The sequence below is a fragment of the Bacillus rossius genome, chromosome 2, assembly GCF_032445375.1.
Source record: "Bacillus rossius redtenbacheri isolate Brsri chromosome 2, Brsri_v3, whole genome shotgun sequence".
NCBI classification, from domain to species: domain Eukaryota; kingdom Metazoa; phylum Arthropoda; class Insecta; order Phasmatodea; family Bacillidae; genus Bacillus; species Bacillus rossius.
The window spans coordinates 105,550,452-105,569,537 of NC_086331.1; the positions used below are offsets into that span (position 1 = coordinate 105,550,452).

General features: G+C 33.7%; 1 protein-coding gene across 2 annotated transcripts in view; it reads right to left on the minus strand.

Annotated features, from left to right (window-relative positions):
- LOC134529554 (latrophilin Cirl) overlaps positions 1-18,860 on the minus strand; it is a 128,544-nt gene extending 109,684 nt beyond the window's left edge. The window contains exon 1 of one of the 2 annotated variants that reach the window (XM_063363772.1): positions 18,121-18,847. The gene's annotated coding sequence lies outside the window, so the exon portion shown is untranslated. Of the gene's footprint in view, positions 1-18,120 lie in introns of both variants that reach the window. The other variant, XM_063363771.1, reaches the window with a different exon arrangement.
- Positions 18,861-19,086: the final 226 nt, after the last annotated feature.

Consider the following 19,086-nt stretch of genomic DNA (forward strand, 5'->3'; position numbering starts at 1 on the left):
CACAAAAGGATGCAATGTCTCTAATGAATAGAAAAGTTTATTTTGCATGTCTTATTCTGTTAACATATTTGTAATCATGGAAAATATTTAAATGTTATATCTCAGGTCTCTGATTACATTTATTTTTGCTAAGTGGCTTATAATTATATAATTTTATTTATCTATTAAAAAACTTAAGTACTGACAGAAAGGCAAAAATAATACAATACACACAGAAAATTTTGTAAAAGTTATAAAATTTCACATTTCTCAACAATTCTTAAAAATTTAATGGTTATTGATATGATTGTAAAATATAAAAATACATGTCACATATAAATTACATAGATAACCAAATATTCTCAAGTCCACTGATGGCGTTTCCAGCCCTTAAGTATGTAGTTGAATTTTCATGGCCTTCTGCAATTTTTTTTTTTTTGCTTTTATAAAAATTATAGCAACAAAATAAAGTCATTTTCACTGTCCACTACCAACATAGGTAGACTGATAGATATTATAGCACAATTTACAAATCATGACAATGCTCCAAGCAAAATATTCATCACAATTCTTACACAAATATTTTATCAGTCTATTCTTTATGCTTTTAAGAGAGCAAGTTCTGCAGCATTAGTGTTTTTTCCCCCTTTCAAGTTCAAATGGTTGCCTGTACTTCTCAAGACTTTGTTTAAGAGAACTTGGAATCCCTCTGGTGATAACACTTCTTTGAGCAAGCTGTTACTCAACCAATTGATGAGAAAGATGTTTCTAAAAATACTGCTGCTCTTAATTTCCAGCATTGATGCCACCGATATTTAGCACTGAAAAAAAAAATTACCTATGGCCTTAGAATACAAATTCTTGTATCATTGTAAGTAGCACAAAATTTATCAACTACATCTACTTCAAATTTAGTTTTGTTGTAAAATGTCATCACTTCAGGCTTTTTGTGATCTTCAGTAGACTGATCAATGGCATCATAAAATGCAGACTGGAAATCAAAATCACATTTTTTGATTTCTTTGGAATATATAAAACAATAGTTGCTTCTTCTCTGAATCCAAAAATAATTTATGTTTCTGGTCTTCCCTTGACGGACAATAATTCTAGTGGGATTTGTTTACTTGTTCTTTTTCAAAGTTCTAACGAAAGACATAGTCTACTTCTGCAAGTCATAAAACCAATCAGAAGTAATCATTCTTCCATGCTTGTAAATTGGCTTTGCGAGTCTTTTCAAGACATCTACTGGATTGTTTTCTTATGTATTGATTTGTATAATGGACAAATTTATCAAGTATATCATCTGTTATAAGAAAGTTCCAACACTGTAATGATGTTCTAGCTGTCTTGGCTCGCCGCTTGACTCGTGATCAATTAGTAAATAAAATATGTGATCTAGTTCTTCTGTATTGTACCGGTCCTGTTTTCTTCCATTTTGTGACCTTGTCTTTACCAATATAACAACTATTACCATTACTTTTTACTTTGTATCATCTTGAATTGTATGGACTCTTCTGGATCATTTTCAACTTGATCTTCGGCATCTGTATCACTTACATCCTTATCGTTGTTATTGACATCACTTTCATTGAACAACATATCCATTACAGCTTGATAATCATTGGTGGCACACATTTTATCCACTTAATATTCACTTACATTCATAAAGACACTTATCAAACATGTACCTACACTATAGGTTACAATGTATATCACACATCAATATGAACCACAGAGCTACGTGTCCAAGGTCAGCGCATGACTGATCGCCGTAGGAGTGTGTCACAGGAAGGTATTGAGGAGGAAAGACTGGGAACCTCAGTTTCAAAACAACATAACAAAACAAAGTGCCTGCATCTCTCAGACTGATGAAACCCGATGGAGGGTTAAACTAGCACCAACCCTCTTCATTTTTCCAACTGAAGACCACAGATAATCCATACCCCCAGTAGATTCCAAAGGAATGTAATTATCTGCTTGCAATACAGAAATCTGTTCTTGAAAATAAGTCAAATGCTTCTTCAGGTGTTAAATTATCCTTAACAAGGTGAAATGTTGGAAACTTGCTGACACAACATTTAAGAGATGAAAATGAACAAAAAAAAAAAACTCCTGATATTCTTTAAATTATCCACTTCTGTATCCTTCAAAATTTAATTTCTTAAGGAAACTTCAAGACAATATAAAAAAAACTTCTCTATGATATGTAACACTTAGCTTTGTCAGATAGTTCTAATAAATCCACTAGTTTGGATCTGTCTTCTGATTTGTTGCAATACTATACTTGACATTAAGTATTGAGAGTTGTTTTGACGAAGGATGGTTTTAAAAATTTAACAATCAATACAATCAATTCTTTCAACACTTCAGTAAACAAATTGTAAATAAAGTTGTTTCAGAAACAAACATTTTCTATTTACAAACAGTAAAACAAACTCTGAACTCGGCACACAATCGCGACTTATAAAATGGCTGGGTGAAGTCTATTTTGCGATACCAGATCCCTATTGGTTAATAATACCGGAGGGGAAAATTAATGACATCATATTAGTAGGGCAAAGAGATTGAAAATAGAGTAAGGAAGTTACTGAGTTGGTAGAACTGGAGGTTATTGTTTTGATCTTAGTGTGTACGTTTGTTTGTGATGTGAGGGGTATTTTTGGAAGTTTAAGCGGGAATGGTGCAATGTAGGTTTTTTGAATTATGAAAGGTGAAGTGAAATATTGGCAAGTGAGATGCAAAAAATTGAGAGTTAGAGGTAAGTGGAAATGTTAAATAGTGTGAATGGTATGAATATAAATGGGTGTGTTGACAGAAGTACAGGAGGCTTGGAAATATTCACAGTAACTGGGAATAGTGGCAACAAAATATGTCTGCTCAGTTGTGGAAAAGACATGCAAATGGTGACAGTCCCAGAGAAACGCACCAAGGTCACTATGATGTGGAGGCGTAGGAGGGAATTTAAGTGGCGTAGTGTAAGGAAAGGCAGTTTGAGAAATCACACTGACAATAAAGAAGATAATATTGTTGACATATGCGGGTGTGGAAGCACACCATATGTGTGACAATACAAGAAGTGGGAGTGGCAAGACAAACAGCAGTCAACTAGTATAATTATTGTTGGGAAGCCTTTAGTAAATGGGTAGGTAAGAAGGTGAAAATCGGAGGAGTGGTTGTAGAGGTGGACAAAAGTTGTTTTGGAAAAAGAAAATACAAATACAACAGAGGAAAGGAGAGAATGGGTATTTAGAGTGGTGGAGAATGACAAGAAAGGTTTGAAGGTGGTACAGCCATTCCACCGCAATTCAGACAGTTAGCAAGAAAATGTGTCAGGTCACCATTACAGATTTGCTTTAAAAAATTACAGCAGTTACAACCAGTGGAGACAAAAAGTTTGCTAAAAGGATTTTGCCCCCAAAATTTTTTTACCCATGTTATAGCCTTTTGAAGTTGGTTCATAATCAAAAAAAGGTGGAAAAAAGAATGTTCTTAAAATTAGTGGCATTTCAAAACTATTAAACAGATTCCACTGATTTTTTATTTTATTTTGTAGCTATTATTTTTAACTACAGAGTGGTATAGTTCCAATGAGCCCCATGACAATATCTTTAAGGGGGAAAAACTCAAAATTTTGACAAACGTTTTTAATTTTTTTGGATTTACAAAAAACATTTTTACTTGGAATAATCATTTTTCATAAAAAGTAATTCTGGCAATATGTAGACCTATTACAGTAGTTATACAGAAAAAAATTATTTTTAATTTTATGATGCATGGAATTATTAACATTTAACTTTAAATTTTGTAAAATTTGACAAAAGTGTCATTTTTGATTGACAATTACTAAAAAAAAAACTCCAATTCTTAAAAAACTGAAAAATTATCAGTTAGTAGTTAATAGCATGTTAATAGCATGCACTTTGTTGGATAGTGTGTTTTTTTCCTGTAACCATTTCTAGGATTTTTTGAAAATGTAATTTTATTACATTTTCTAAGGTCTGCAAGCTCAATTAACAAATATGTTTTGTTGGTCTCTAAATATGAGATGTAATTTGTAAATTGGGTAAACCTTGGGAATTACAAAAGGAGAGTCCGTGTATACATTACGATGTTAACACAATATGTACATATAATAGATATACACACACATATAATACATATGCTGCACTTACTTGCATGAAAACCTAAAGCTCAAAGTAAAATTGAAACCAACATACCTATATATAATTAATTAAATGTAGACTGCTAACCCTTCCTCAGCTATATGTAAAAAGTAGGAAACATCAGGAACAAAGTATTAAATAACTGGTCCTGTGATGTGTAATATTTGTTTTATTAAGAGTGAAGAGTTAAGAAAAATAGAGGAACATAGAAGAAAAGGGTGTTAACAAATGTGTGTTAAAATTAAATGCAGTATGTTGGAATAGGTTCAAAGCGAAAAAAAAAAAAAAAATCAGGCAACAACTGTCCAAAACAAAATAAGTCAGTAATGGACAATCAGATGTTTGTAAGAAATAAGTTACATGTTGAGTGAATGAGATGATGAAAGGGGTAGGTGAAATTTTATATATAATACTTTAGGTTAGTATATGTTGAGGTAATGAAAAAGTAAAAAAATTGATCAGGTTATTTCCGCTACGTTATAAATAATAAAATATATTATGGAAGGAACTGTGTATATTGTGATGGAGGTCGGTTAAGATATTAAAATGCTATATAAAACTGGATAAGAGTAGAAAAATGTAGGTTAGGGTCAGAGTAATGTGAAGGCAGGTTTTTTCACAAATTCACTTAGGTAATATGATAAGTATTGGGAAGAGTAAGTAAGGAAAAAATTATTTCATTAGGTCAATCATAAGTTATTATGTAATGTAAAAATGGTTCGTTTTCCAAAATGTTAGTTTTGTTACCGTTAAAATGATAAGAACAAAATGAAAAGTTTGGTGAGGGAAGGTATGCTAATAAACATTTTTTGCGTACTTAACTTTGGTAAATTGTAGGTGTTGGGTATTGTAAAGCAGACTAAAATTTTATTAGGTCTAGTTTTCATGGGATACCGGTATTCCATTAGTTGATAAAGAAAATTTTTGTGAATAAAACTTTTCGGTATTGTGAAACAGATAATAAGGCCAACCTGGTTTAGTCTAATTTGCAATACTGGTAGTTAATTTGATGAAAATGAGAATTTTCGAGATAATTTATCTTGGCATCTTGAAGGAGACTACAGTCCCACCTGGTCTATTCTATTTTGCGATACCAGTATTTAAATTTTTGGAATTGAGGTGTTTTGAAATATTTCCTCAATACAATCCCAAATCGTTTAGTCTATTATGCGATACCAGTATTTAATTTTTAGAATGTGAGACTTTTGAAATAATAATTTCTCTGTATCGTAAAGTAGAATACCACCAGTTCTAGTTTATTTTGTGATACTGCTGTTTAGTATTTTAAAATTGAAATGTTTGGAAATATTTTCTTGGTATCGTGAAGTAGAATACAGTCCCAACTGGTTTAGTATATAATGGTGACATCGACCGGGGCTACGCCCCCCCCCCCCCTCCCCTAAGCCCGATGTGCCTCACGCCGTCGCCCCCCCCCCCCTCCACCCACAACCACCCTCTGTTTCAAACCTCCCACCGCCGAGTGTGTGTGTGTGTGTGCGTGTGTGCGTGTGAGACTTGGCCCTGCAAGAGGCAGTAGCTTCAGTGCCACGTTCCCGTAAACACTTAATTAAAATAATAAGTAATTGTAATGTAAACCTTTTATTTTCATTTTTTTAAATTCCTAAGTGTTTATGTTTTAAGTTTTTAGTTACACCCCAGGCGGGCAACCACGGAACTACCCGCAGCTACTTTTTTTGAACTTTAACAAATAAATTAAAAATAAGTTAAGTTTGGTAATGATAAATCATTGTGGTCAGTTTTAGCTTTTAAGAGGGTTTGTCATGTTAATATGTTACCAGGTAGATACATGGTAACATAACGGGAACTTAACGCTTCCCGGTGGCCATGATGCCCTGGCCTCGTCAGTCAGCTTCCGTTCGCTGCCCGGGGTAGAAGGCCTGCGCGCGCCTCATCGACTTCAATTTTAGTTTCACTGATCTGGTAACATCCGTCGCTCCGTGATTATTTTTTAAACCTTTTTTCTTTTCCTCGAGGTCTACCCCAGGAGGTTGGCTCTTTAACATAATTATTTAAATCCAGTTGGATATTTTATTTCGTCTTAATACGTAACGAACTTTCGAGGCCAGGCCACGAGGTGACCTGGTCAGCCTTTAAGACGGTGTAATATTCCTGTTGGCATGTTATTTCAGTGTATCAGTTAATAACTCTCTTTTCACGTAATTACTTATGTAACGTTTTATTTCCTTGTGCCGCTCGACATCAATAAAGAGCTTTCCCTAGACTTCTGTGAGATTCACTGAGCAGCCGTGTGCGTAATCTTCTGAGTCCTGAGGCATGTGGGACGCCTTAAGAGCCCACTAGTGCTACTGCACAAAGGGGGAGTCGAGCCTAGTCCCCACACGGGTCACGTCACGGCCCACTCTCTCTTTATTGACAACTGGTATACAAGTCTTCTTTTATTTGGTTTTTGCATGCAAATAAAACCAAAGCATGCGGCACTGTACGGAAAAATAGAAAAGGAATGTCAGATCTGTCAAAAAAAAAACTGACCAAGGTGGAAACTATAGCTAAACACTCAGACACACTGACAGCACTGAAGTGGCATGACAGGCGTGATGTCGACATGCTTACAACAATGCATGATGACACTATAGTAGAAACTGGAAAAAATCATCACAAGACAGGCAAACAAGATGTAAAGCCCTCTTGTGTGAATGATTACAATGTGAATATGGGCAAAGCTGATAAAACTGACATGTTACTCAGTTTATTATGTGCAACTTTTAGGTAATTCATGACATTTTATTTTTTCATATTTAAGTTATTATTTTAGATTTATTTAAGTTATTATTTTAGATTTATTTAAGGGAACTTCATTTTAAGTCATGTATATAGTTTTCTCAAGCATTTCGGCTCGGCATCTTCAGCATCCTGACGCCAAACGGCAGTGTTCTTGTTTTTTTGTTTTTTTTGTGCCACGCTAACACCCTCTTTACACCTTCCTTGCAGTGTGGTGCTTCGCTCGCGCAAAAATCTTTCCCCGTGCCTTTTATATTTGATGTTAATACACTGCATTACTTTTGTTGTGCAGTGGGTTCGCTATTTTTACGAGTTTCAAGATGTTCACGATTTTAAAGTTTTTCAACTCTTTTCTGCTGCATTCCTGAGGAAGTCCTCGCAATGCACAGTTTCCGAGACATCTCCTGAGCTCCTGTGCACATACTTATTTTTTTTTATTAAAATATCAGAGAAGCACCGAAAATTTTGTTACTTATAACTATTTAAAATCAATAATTTATTATAATACAATTTTCTTACTTTAAGTACATTTTGTACAAAGGGCCCTTTTTTCTATTCACTGATTAATAATGTTGATAGTTCAATGTAGTACACCTATCCCTCACTTAGCACGTCTTCAGATTGCGTGGATTCATTTAGCGCAATGTGAATTTTACTGCTCCAGTCTTGAATAGCACATCTGCAAATTTCAGTTAGCACGAAATCTCGACAGGCAAAAAAAAAACGTCGAGCACGACACCACTAAGTCTGTTTCAACTTCTGTAAATAACAGATGTGCCATGGGATACAGTTAGCCAAACAAGGGGGGTAAGAGATGCGCGCGCAGGTCTGTCTATGCTATCGGCTGTTGTACAAACATCAGCTATTGCAAGTTAAATTGCGGCTATAGTGTGTAAAGGACCAAATGTTTTTACGTCCGCCCGTATGCCTCCGTGCCATACCGTTGTCACCTGGCCACAAACCGGGCCTTGAACTCGGTCTAGCCAGTGGCAGGGAATTCAAACAAAAAGCACGTCTGCCCATTCACCTGCCGGTAACTGTAAGTGCTTGATCACTCATAATGCATCGTGTTCAAGTATTTAAGACAAAACTAGGTATTACGGCGCGCAGAATGACATGAAGGCCACGCTTATGTTGGTCGCACTTTAGTTTTAAGCAATTCAACTGTGCGCACAATCGTATGAAATAAGGACTCTTACCAAAAGTTTATATAAGTCTGATGCTGTTGGTTGTACTAACGGGAATATATTTGACATTAGATACCAGAACAGAAATGAACAGATGATTCACGTGGAAAATGTTAAATGAATGTTGCAATGAAAAAAATAATCATTGGCCTGACAGGATTGGTGTGAACCAGGTGATGATACGTGAGTAAGCACTTTTAATTTTTGAAAAATTAAAATGTAATATTATCTGGACAGTACTGTAACATCGGTTTCACTGTCAAAGGATGGTTTGGAAATATACGCGACAAGAGTTGAATGTCATGCCCGGGCAGGCAAGTCAGCCAGCTGACTGACGATAAAGTACATAACCACGTATCTCCCATGTATCTCCCGTTATGTGGTGTCGTATTTGCCATACAAAGTGTGATGGGAGGCATATAAAGATAAATTGTGAGACATATTTATAGTTGAGTGTTATTCAACGCATTTATACTATGTACGTAAAGTATATTATCCTACATAATTTTGGACAACATTAAATAAATTAGCTTTGCTATTTATGGAAACTAATGCTTCAGAATACGCTATTTTGAATAACACGAGCAATTTTAGGAACAAATTAGTTGTGCTAAGTGGCGGATAGGTGTATTAAAATGCTTATAAAATACCCCAAAATAAAAGACCATCAAAATACATATAAAGATGTTTTTTATTTTTATTTATTTATCTATAAATTCTTGGTCTTTATAAATACTCAGATTCACTAGGTAGTTTTGTAACATCTCTCTCAAAATCTATAGATTTGCATTTGTTAATTAATTATTATATATCACTGTGCTACAGACAATAATCTGTTCTTTATACACCTATATTTATTACATTTAATATGTACGTAATAATTTAGCATAATAACATAGTTCAGTAAATATAAACGACCCAACGTGATTGCAACGTTCGTTGGTTGTAGTGTTTTTGTTAACCTTCCATGGCATCAACAGAGGTTATGTAGAACTCTATAATCACTGAATGAATTCCAGTTAATAATACATGTCACAATTAGCAGGTGTAAAAAAACTGTGAAGTGGTAAAAAAAACCTTTTTTCTTTTCCCCATTTAGTCAACATGATTCTCCTGAATACACACATGCTTTGTACATAACTAAAACTGAAAAACATATTTAGCTGATTATCAGTTTAAAGAGTGGCGCCCAAATATATAATAGACTATATATATATATATATATATATATATATATATATATATATATATATATATATATATATATATATACACACACACACACACACACACACACACACACACTACGTACATATTTATTTAAATGGCAATTGCTGGAAAAATATTAAGAAAATCTCTCCAAAGAGCCACAGACTAACTTCCAATTCTGACCCACCATTGTGCCTCACACAGAGACATTTTCCATCCCTTTTTCCAGGTACAAAGAAGAAAAATTGTATAAGGCACTGCCAAGTGTGCAGCAATACCAAAAGAAAAGACATAAAGAGAAGAGAATCTCGCAAGATGTGTGATTTGTGCAAAATTGCACTTTATGTTGTGCCATGTTTCAGTGATTATCACACATTGGAAAACTACTGATCTGTACAAATATTATAGTGAAGTGTAAACATGTAAAGAAGTGAATATGAATAAACAAAATTAAAATTTAGCAACTAATTAGTGTAATTCTTATGTATTTGGAATGTTTGTTATTTTCACAATTTTTCTTCAAATATGCCAGCACTGTGGGGTTTGGAATACCAGCCAAGTAAATAGCAGTTAAAGGGTTAAACAAGAAATAAAATGCTACAGGTTAATGGGAGTTGTGTGAGAATAGAGTATAGGCACCAAAAGGAAATATGTATATATGGCTGCATGTTTGTTTCAGGTTTGTGTTTCAACTGCTTTTCTCTCTCTATGGTAAATTTGTCATGGCAGAAAGCGGTTTAAAGGCCCTGCCTACTTGGGCACACATACGGTGTGCAGAGCTTCTGACAAAACCATGTTATTTGAAAACTGCTCATAATATTATAGTGGTGTCTGTTTACAAAAAGCATTTAAGAATATGCTGAGGGTAGATGAGTAGTTCTGTTTCAGGATTTCATTTTTAAATTTTACTTTAATAACAATGACAATGGCTAAAATGTATGTTTTCAGAACAATTTTTAGGCATGAAACATATGGTAAAGATTCTTGAAGGCACTCAAGGGACTTGTATTACATCTTTATCTTCATTTCTCCACCATAAAACGTTACAGTCACCGCTCAAATCTTATAGTTACCCTATACAAAACGAGAAGACTGCATGCCAGTTCAGACCCTTGAACTTAGAGGCACTTCTGCGCTAGAAGCAACAGCGAGCATCGCACTTAGCAACCTGCCTCACTGACATAAATACATCCCTGACTACACAGATCCCTTAAGGAATATGTAGAAATGATTAGTAATACAGTTAATAAAGTGAGCAGTGTAATGAAGAAAGTTGTGCTGGTGACTTATCTATTGTGACAAATCTCAACAAGTTATTGGCCCAGTGCTTGATTGTGTGGATAATATCTGGTTGGAAAAATTAAGAAATTTAAAATAACTGTCAACAAAAGTCAGGTATACGATATATCTATTAAATTGATCAAATTACTATAGTTAGGAAGTTTCAAATTAGAATGTTACTTATTAAAACAATGTAATTGAATATAATGAAAAAGAATATTTTGAAAGTGAAATTGAAAAGATAACACTTTAAATTGCAGAAAAATTGTTGTGGGTGGGTTTTCACCCTCCCATCAATCGCCTTCCTGGAGATGTGTTTGTCCCCTTTATAGTGATTAAACTCTGCTGGAACGCCACCACCAATGCTCCGACAGAACACCGTCAATACGCCTGTCGCCTGTGAGTTATAGGGTCCGGCGAAGCTTGTATGCAGTTACTAAAGAATATTCCAGTACACTTGACTGCCATGTCACCTAGAAGTCTGTCATGCGTCGTTGGCCAGCAGTGTAAAGAACTTTCTGGTCCAAGGTGTATATAATACCTCGACTAGGAACCGAGAAGAAGCAGCTTAACCTCCGCCAAGGAACCACCCCACGCCACTGCCCCCACCCCCCTTTATCCTCACTGTTATCACACTGCTCAGGCCATCAGTAGTTACGCCCAAGGGCATTGTGTCAATAGGAGTAAGCCCAAACATCTTCACTATCCCAGGAAACAAGGGTTTATTTACACTTCTAAAATTTTTTAACAAAGCTGAATTTTTGCACAGTGGTAGAATCTACTATGCTTAATAACATACTGAAATTTACCACTGTAGACCTTGTGCGTATCACTGAAAACATGCACTTGCCAAAATAATCTATAAACAATATTATACACATTCATGTTAAAAAGGTTCCAAATTTTAATATTAAAAGTAAGATATAAATCAATTAAGAAATGGAATATGTTTTTATCTCAGTCAAGGACATGAAAATCCGAATAAAATAAAAACAAAAGGTCCAACATAATAATCACTTCTACAAAAGTTGCTGCATCTTTCTTAAGCTTTAAAGTGACATACTTTTTAAAAAGCTAGTGTAATTAATTGGATCACTAGAGCATTCCAAGTGTAGCAGTGTTGAGTACGTGTTGTGTTGTGTTGTGTTGTGTTGTGTTGTGCCACAGCCACACGCGTGGGGCAACTTTTGCTCCCACAAAATTAAGGTTTTTAAATCTCTGGATAATCTGACCCAAACGGAAATTTAGTACAGTGGTAATATCAATGTTTCTATTAACATGTGAAAACTTCCACTCCACCAAACGTTAAGTGTTACACCGAAAACATGTACCTAGTTAAGTCCTAAATAATAGCTTTTTGAGCATTTCACAATATTGCATTCTGAAAACATTATTATTACAATATTATTATTACAATATTATTATTACAATATTATTATTACAATATTATTTTTCAATATTATTATTACAATATATGGTGGTGAATAATTTAAATACTAGTCATTTTGAGAATGTTACCGAGCTATGTTTAAAGCACACTTGTAAATAGTAAGTCTCATAAATTCTAATGGAGAGTTATTCCGTACTTGCCATTAAAATTTTGTCTATGGATACAGAATGATAAAACATTATTTGTAGTAACACATGTACTAGAATAAATGTCCAGTTTGAATTCTTACCCCTGCAATAAAGTGTTTTATAAATTGTTTCTATTGTATAGGTGTTGAAGATTTATTAATGCATATTGCTGATGCCCAAATTCCTTGTGTTCACAGTTGATGAACAGTGAAGGATGACATTGTGAAGTCTTCAGTTAGTGCAGCAAGTCCACAAGGCACGGGCATTCCATATTTTTTAATGTAAGGTCATAAATTGTATTTGCTATCATGCCATTGAGTGGACTATGTCAACAAATGTCTATTTGAACCTTTTGTGTTTGTGCAAAAAAAACACCATCGTATATCCCATATCCTGTTCACTAACAGTGAACAACTTTTTATGCAAGACTAAAATACACATCTGACAAACCCTATACATGGAGATCTTTGTGTTTAAAACTAAGGACCATTCTACAATAAAATAAATCCGTTATTCTTTTAAAATTTGGAGAAATCAATATGCTTTCAGAGGATAACTGTTGAAAGTTAATTGAAATATTACAAATGGCTTGTTAACTTTGAACAATTATTTAACGGATACATTTGTTTACATATATGTACCATTTAAACCACAAATGACTTTACCTTAATTTTCTTATGTCTCTGTTAATGACCTTAAAAAAACACACCATTAATACAAAGTGGTTAGTAATCAACTGTTATAGTATTAAAATATAGTTTACATTGGTTTTTCTGTATTACAATTTTGTTTGCACTTAAATTATTTTTGGCATAAAGTAGAGAAGTAATTATTTCTATTTCCATTATTTGACAGTTTAGTTAACCATTTTACAATTTTAGTAGAATCACGTGTTGTTTATGATGTAGGAATCTCTGTTTGCAATTTTAAAATAATGTCACTTTGGAGGTGTTTTGCAGTTGTATAAACAAGAGATTTGCAAATATGCTTTCTTTGTGTGTAATAGTGTATATAAATTTTAATTAATAAATATATTTGAATTCAGGGTGCAGAGTATATCTTTTCCGACCCATGCTAGTGTGTGAGCAAGCCACATGATGTTCTTTTGTCACCACGAGTTGTGAAGGTTATTTGCACAAGGTGAGGAACACATTTCCAAGGGGTTTGAGAAGGAAATGAAGAAAACCAGTGGCAGCGCACCCTCTCCGTGCATTGTACGTTCCTAAAAACATTTGGCTTTATTTATCTGAATAAAGTCGATAGTACTGTAGAGTGATGAATATCCAAAGCATTTTAGTAAAGTTACACACAGTAAAAATAGAGAAATTATTATAAAAGGTAACAGAAACTAATAAGAAACTAAGAACTAATAAGTTCAAGTTAATAGCAGCCAAATGTTTTCAGGATGCCTGGTACTGACAGGTTATCATGTAGGAGAGTGATTTTACCAGCAAGGTGGGTCCCCACGCTGTGTGAAAAGAGAGGGACTAGGGAGGCTAGCCTTCAAGATGTTTGGCAGTAACAGTGATGTTAGTGAGTTAAGATTTTTTTTTTTGTTTCACAGTAATTGTTCCTTAGTGTATTTAGTTTTATTTTAACATAAAATATTAAAATAAAGTAAGCAGATAAATGTATTTGGGATTTGAAACCATATTGATACCAAAATAGTTTTAATACCGAAGTTATGCAATATAAAGTTTTAATATAAACAGGAATACACTAGGAGAAATTGTTTCGTGTAATGTATCCAATTGTATTTTTACGTAAATAATTTAAATAAAGTATGCAGTTGACTGTGATGCAAAATTGTAGTATAATCAAAATATATTCAATTTTGAAAATATTAACTATAAAAATTTAATATAAACTGAATACACAATAAAGAACATTTATTACCTGATTCACATTGCCATAGGTTGTGAGATTTTTCTGATAAGGCTAGGTATTTGCAGGTCTAGGCAGTCATACTGAAAGTGAAGGGTTGGTTAGGTTAGCAACATTATAATAATGTAAAATTGTTAAAAAGTATTAATTTTTGCAAAATTGAATTTTGTTTCAACTGGATTCTAAAATATTTGATAGACCTAGTTGTGAAGATATTCCTGGATTTCATTACCTTAGTCACTAAGATTTTTCTTCTTCAAAATCCAGTAGGAACTTAAAAAAATTAATTTTGCGGGATAATTAGGCAACATTAATTGTACTCAAAAACACTATTTTTTAATTGACATTTAACATTTACCTTTAATATGCAATACTAGTACATAAAATCATGTTTCAAACTGCATCCTAAGACATACAACAGCCAATATAATAACTTAACTTTCTTGTATAATGAAAATGTTTGTTAAAAAAAAGACTAAGTACCAAGTATAATGGGCTACAGTTTATGAAACAATCACTCCCGAGGACCCATGTTCAAATCCTTATTTAGGTTATCAAACATTTCTCCCACTGATCTAATCTAATGTTAATCATTTAATGCAAAAGCTGGGATGACTCCTAGCAACAGCATATGAAAGATTCCTTCCCCAATTCCCCTGAACTGTGATGCAGTTAAGTGTCAGTTATTGTCAGTCCCTATTGGCCTCCCTGGCAACAAGGTATAGATTATATTGCCTCTTGCCATACAAAATGTATATTTAAAACAATGGATAGGAGTAAATTTCTAGTTTAATGGCTAAAATCAAAAAATAAAATAAAATAGAACTCAGACCTTACTTTATTTACTCTAAACATAGCGATTGATAATTGCTACTGGATTCTGAGAAACTAAAGTTTATAGGTGAAGTGATGTATTTAGGTCAGAATAGAAATAGCACCATGTTAACTATGTGCGTGTATCTATTTTACCACTACTTGTGTCAAGTGCTGTGTTTCATTAATAATGAAAATGGTTTCATTCCGTAATCTAACAGGTGTTTTCCTGATTGTATATATAAAGACAGGTTAATTTAACTAGTTCGTCTATGCAGTAACTCGGGCACTGCCATGTACTGGTCCCGTCTATGCTTGCTATAGTAAAGTAAATTTATGCTTTGTTATAATAGCAAAGCTGAGACTGTTTTCCATGAGAGACTGCCCTGATTGTAGTCACTGCCTTACTTATTTTTTGATACTAACTACAACTTAATCCTGAGGCTCTCCAGAGATCCTTATGAATATAATGTAGCAGAGATTATTTTCAAAAAGAAAGGGACTTAAATCTCAAAACATTACAGCCATGGCCAAAACTGTGAATAATAAAGAATACTAAGCAATATTGAAAAGGATCACTGGAGGACCACAAGACCAAGCTGCATCTAGTATCACGGAATATCTAGAGCAGCAACACCAATCAGAGCAATCTCTCGTGTCAAACAGTCTCGGCTATCGTATGGCCACAACGGCCCGCAAGAAGTAGATTCTATTTCTAATTTTGTCATGTCGTGCTGCACGACATAAATATTATATTGGGTAACACTTGGACATAGGGGCTTTTTAGAACAGAAAAAAAAATCGGAAAACATGGTTTTCACACACTACACACGTCCCTAAATTTACCCTGAAGGGATGGTTTCTTAATTCCTACTGGTTCATTAAAAATAACAGTTTAGAGCATACATTACAATAGCTGTGTTTTCACACTGCCACCTCCATTCATTGTTTACTCGCGATCATGTATCTGTTTAGCATAACTGTAACCGACTATGGAGAATTAAAAATACAAAGTTTTCCATTTTATATATTGAAGTTTATTCCTGGATCATGAAGGTTTGATCCTGATGGCATGATCCTGTTGGCTTGATCGTGTGGTACATGATGCTTACTGTTTTAGTTCAGTACGTTGAAAGACCCTGATGGCTGAACAAAAATATCAAGCACCATGTACCACAGGATCATGCCACCAGGATCTTTCGATGCACTGAATTGAAACAGGAAGCATCATGTACCACACAATCAAGCTAACAGGATCATACCATTAGGAACAAGTCTTCAGGATCCAGGGATAAACTGGGATACATGAAACACCAGCTATATCAAATACAGAATATTCAATGGCTGTTATCAAAGAATTCCTTGGAAATACTGCATAATTCAATGTGTCAGCTACTCCAGTACACAGCATGTATTCCTCACAGAAAATGACCGATGTTAACAATTCTATTCAAATTTTTACCTCTCATTAGACTCGTTTATTATGTGACTCAAAATAGTACGTACTTTAAATGCAATGTAACAAAACAACATTTTGTAATATAATTATATATTCTTATAAAACCACAAACATGAAATATAAGCATTAAAAATTTCTTACAATTGCAATATAGTCATTTAAACAAATTTCATTATTACATCATCTAAATTGACTACAGTTATAAAATTTTTTTTAAAACATACGGGTAAACAATGAATGTCAGCGATAACGTGAATACACTGGTATTGTAATGTAAGCTGTAAACTGTCATTTTTTAAGAAATCTTCCTTTCAGGGTTAATTCAGTAATGTCTCAAGTATGTGGAAAACAAATAGGTATTCCTATTTTTTGCGGGTAAAAAATGAATGGCAGCAGCAGCGTAAAAGCACACGTATTGTAATGTAAGATATAAAAATTTAATTTTTTCGCAACTAGTAAGAATTATTAAACCATTCCTTTGGAGTAAATTTAGAGATGTGTGTAGTCTGTGAAACCACGTTTTCAGATCTTTTTTCCCTTTCCAGTCTAAAAAGCAGTGACATCTGAGTATTACCTTATATTGTTATGCACTTCACCTATCAACTGGAAATAATATTTCTTTAGGGCCTACACTGTTTTCGGCACATTACATACTACATTTTATGGACGAATTTCATTTGGAATGATTTGTGGACAGCCATATTAGAGTTTGTTGTGTTAATGTTGTCATGTTATTGTGAGCCTACACTATTAATCTGTCATGCTGGAATGATGTACGATGCCTAATTGGATTTGTAGTGTCATGTTGGTCATTGCATTGTGACTAAAAATTAATTGATCCTGTGGTACATTATTCTTGCTGTTTAAACTTAGTACATCAAAAGATCCTGGACATAAATAAAATTTATGATATAACAATGAATTATGATCATAAGATAAATACAAAAGAAAAAATTTCTACAAGACATGACAATTTGTTTGCAATGTGATATCTGTTTGGCCCGGATCCATTAGTTTACTAAATTATAACCTTACCACAGGATCAATTATACGTACAGGAACATGGGATAAACTTGAATACGTGATATATAACAATTATCCTGTTAAGCTTAGGTAACTCAGTTTTTCATATTCTGTGTAGGTGATGTGTTCCTGTGAGTCAATGCAGATAGTTTTATTATTCAGAAGAGGACAATAAGCATTACCACTTATGTGAGCACAAATTATTTTAAACTTTGCTACTTTCAAAGAAAAAAATAGCAATTGCAAAATGCATCTTACAAGATGAGTTCATTCGACTTTAATTCAGACAACTTACTAATTTTCTAAAATTTAAAAAAAAAAAAAATTGGTATGATTAAAGCCCACCTTCATACAAATGTATACTATCAAAACCAAAATAAAAACAGTGAAATATAACCTACTAAGAATAAAATACTAAAATTGTGCTAGGCTAATGAAAAAAACGAGTTAAATAGAAAATAAAAATTACTGACCATAACCAAAACGAAACGCACAAGGGCGGACCACCGAGGACTGTATGTATAAATTCATTTATCAAATACACATACAAGCATGACTGTATGCAACACACTTGTCCAAATATAATAATTTATATAACCACGCAACCTTCGGCGAATACATTAAATACATAACAGATCACAAGAAACGAGACATAGCCATTAAAGTTATCGGCTACCGAACGATTCAGTTTGTTTGCTAACATTGCACTTTATGACAAACATGTCCAAGCAAAACATTTAAAAATGTGCTTACGTCAATTTTTATGACTTTTAAAACTACTCACCCGATATTTTGGACACAGGTCTCCTGTGGAAGAGCTACGACCTAACATGCGCGAAGATATATTCTTGTCTTTTAACGCCAAGTACGAACAGAACTGAACAGCCACTGAAATATTTTTCACTCATGACAAACACATATGAAATGCCTGTCATTGCTACACCGAACTGACGTACTTTGTACAGGCCTACAAGAGTTTCTCATTTTGTTTACTTCCACATTTCAGACGTACTGCCATTGTTTTGCCACCATTGTCCGGTATGTACCGGGAACACCTAACACAACTACTTGCACAAATAAAAATTAACTAACCACATCATATCGCGCACCTCACAACAACAAACTTATATATTCACTCTCTTCGCCATGCCAGCACCAGAACGATAATCCACACAGACAACAAAAATGTCCATGAACGCTGACTACATGCTCGATTAGTCATTGCTCATTAGTTATCTAAGTAAACATAAACTATATTTTCATTTGCATATAGATTCATAGACTTGTATGAAAAGTAAACCGAAATAGTAAAATTGGTTACTAAAGGATCTCATATTCATTTTCATGGGAATTAATATACATACGGAAAAAACACTCGTGTTATTTTTTAAGAACACTCAAATATAACCTCGCCTAGTCAATCTACACGTCAAAATCCAATACCACGCGAAGAGACTTTCTTATTTTCAAGCAAAACACTGAGACGAAATTTTTATCTACTATTCAGTCAAACGGTGTAGTTGCATGCGCTTGCCAACAGATGGTATAAAACTCATACCTATAATTTAAACTAAATTTTATAACCATGTTGTTTTCAAATTATCATAATGTCTTCTCATAAAACATTAGTATTTTAAGAAAATAGACCATAATCGAATTTTCACAATTTAGTTTTAAAAGACTGAATTTTTATTTTATATGAATTCTTTTTCATGGGCAAAATTTGTGACACAAAAGGTTCATTCTAAAG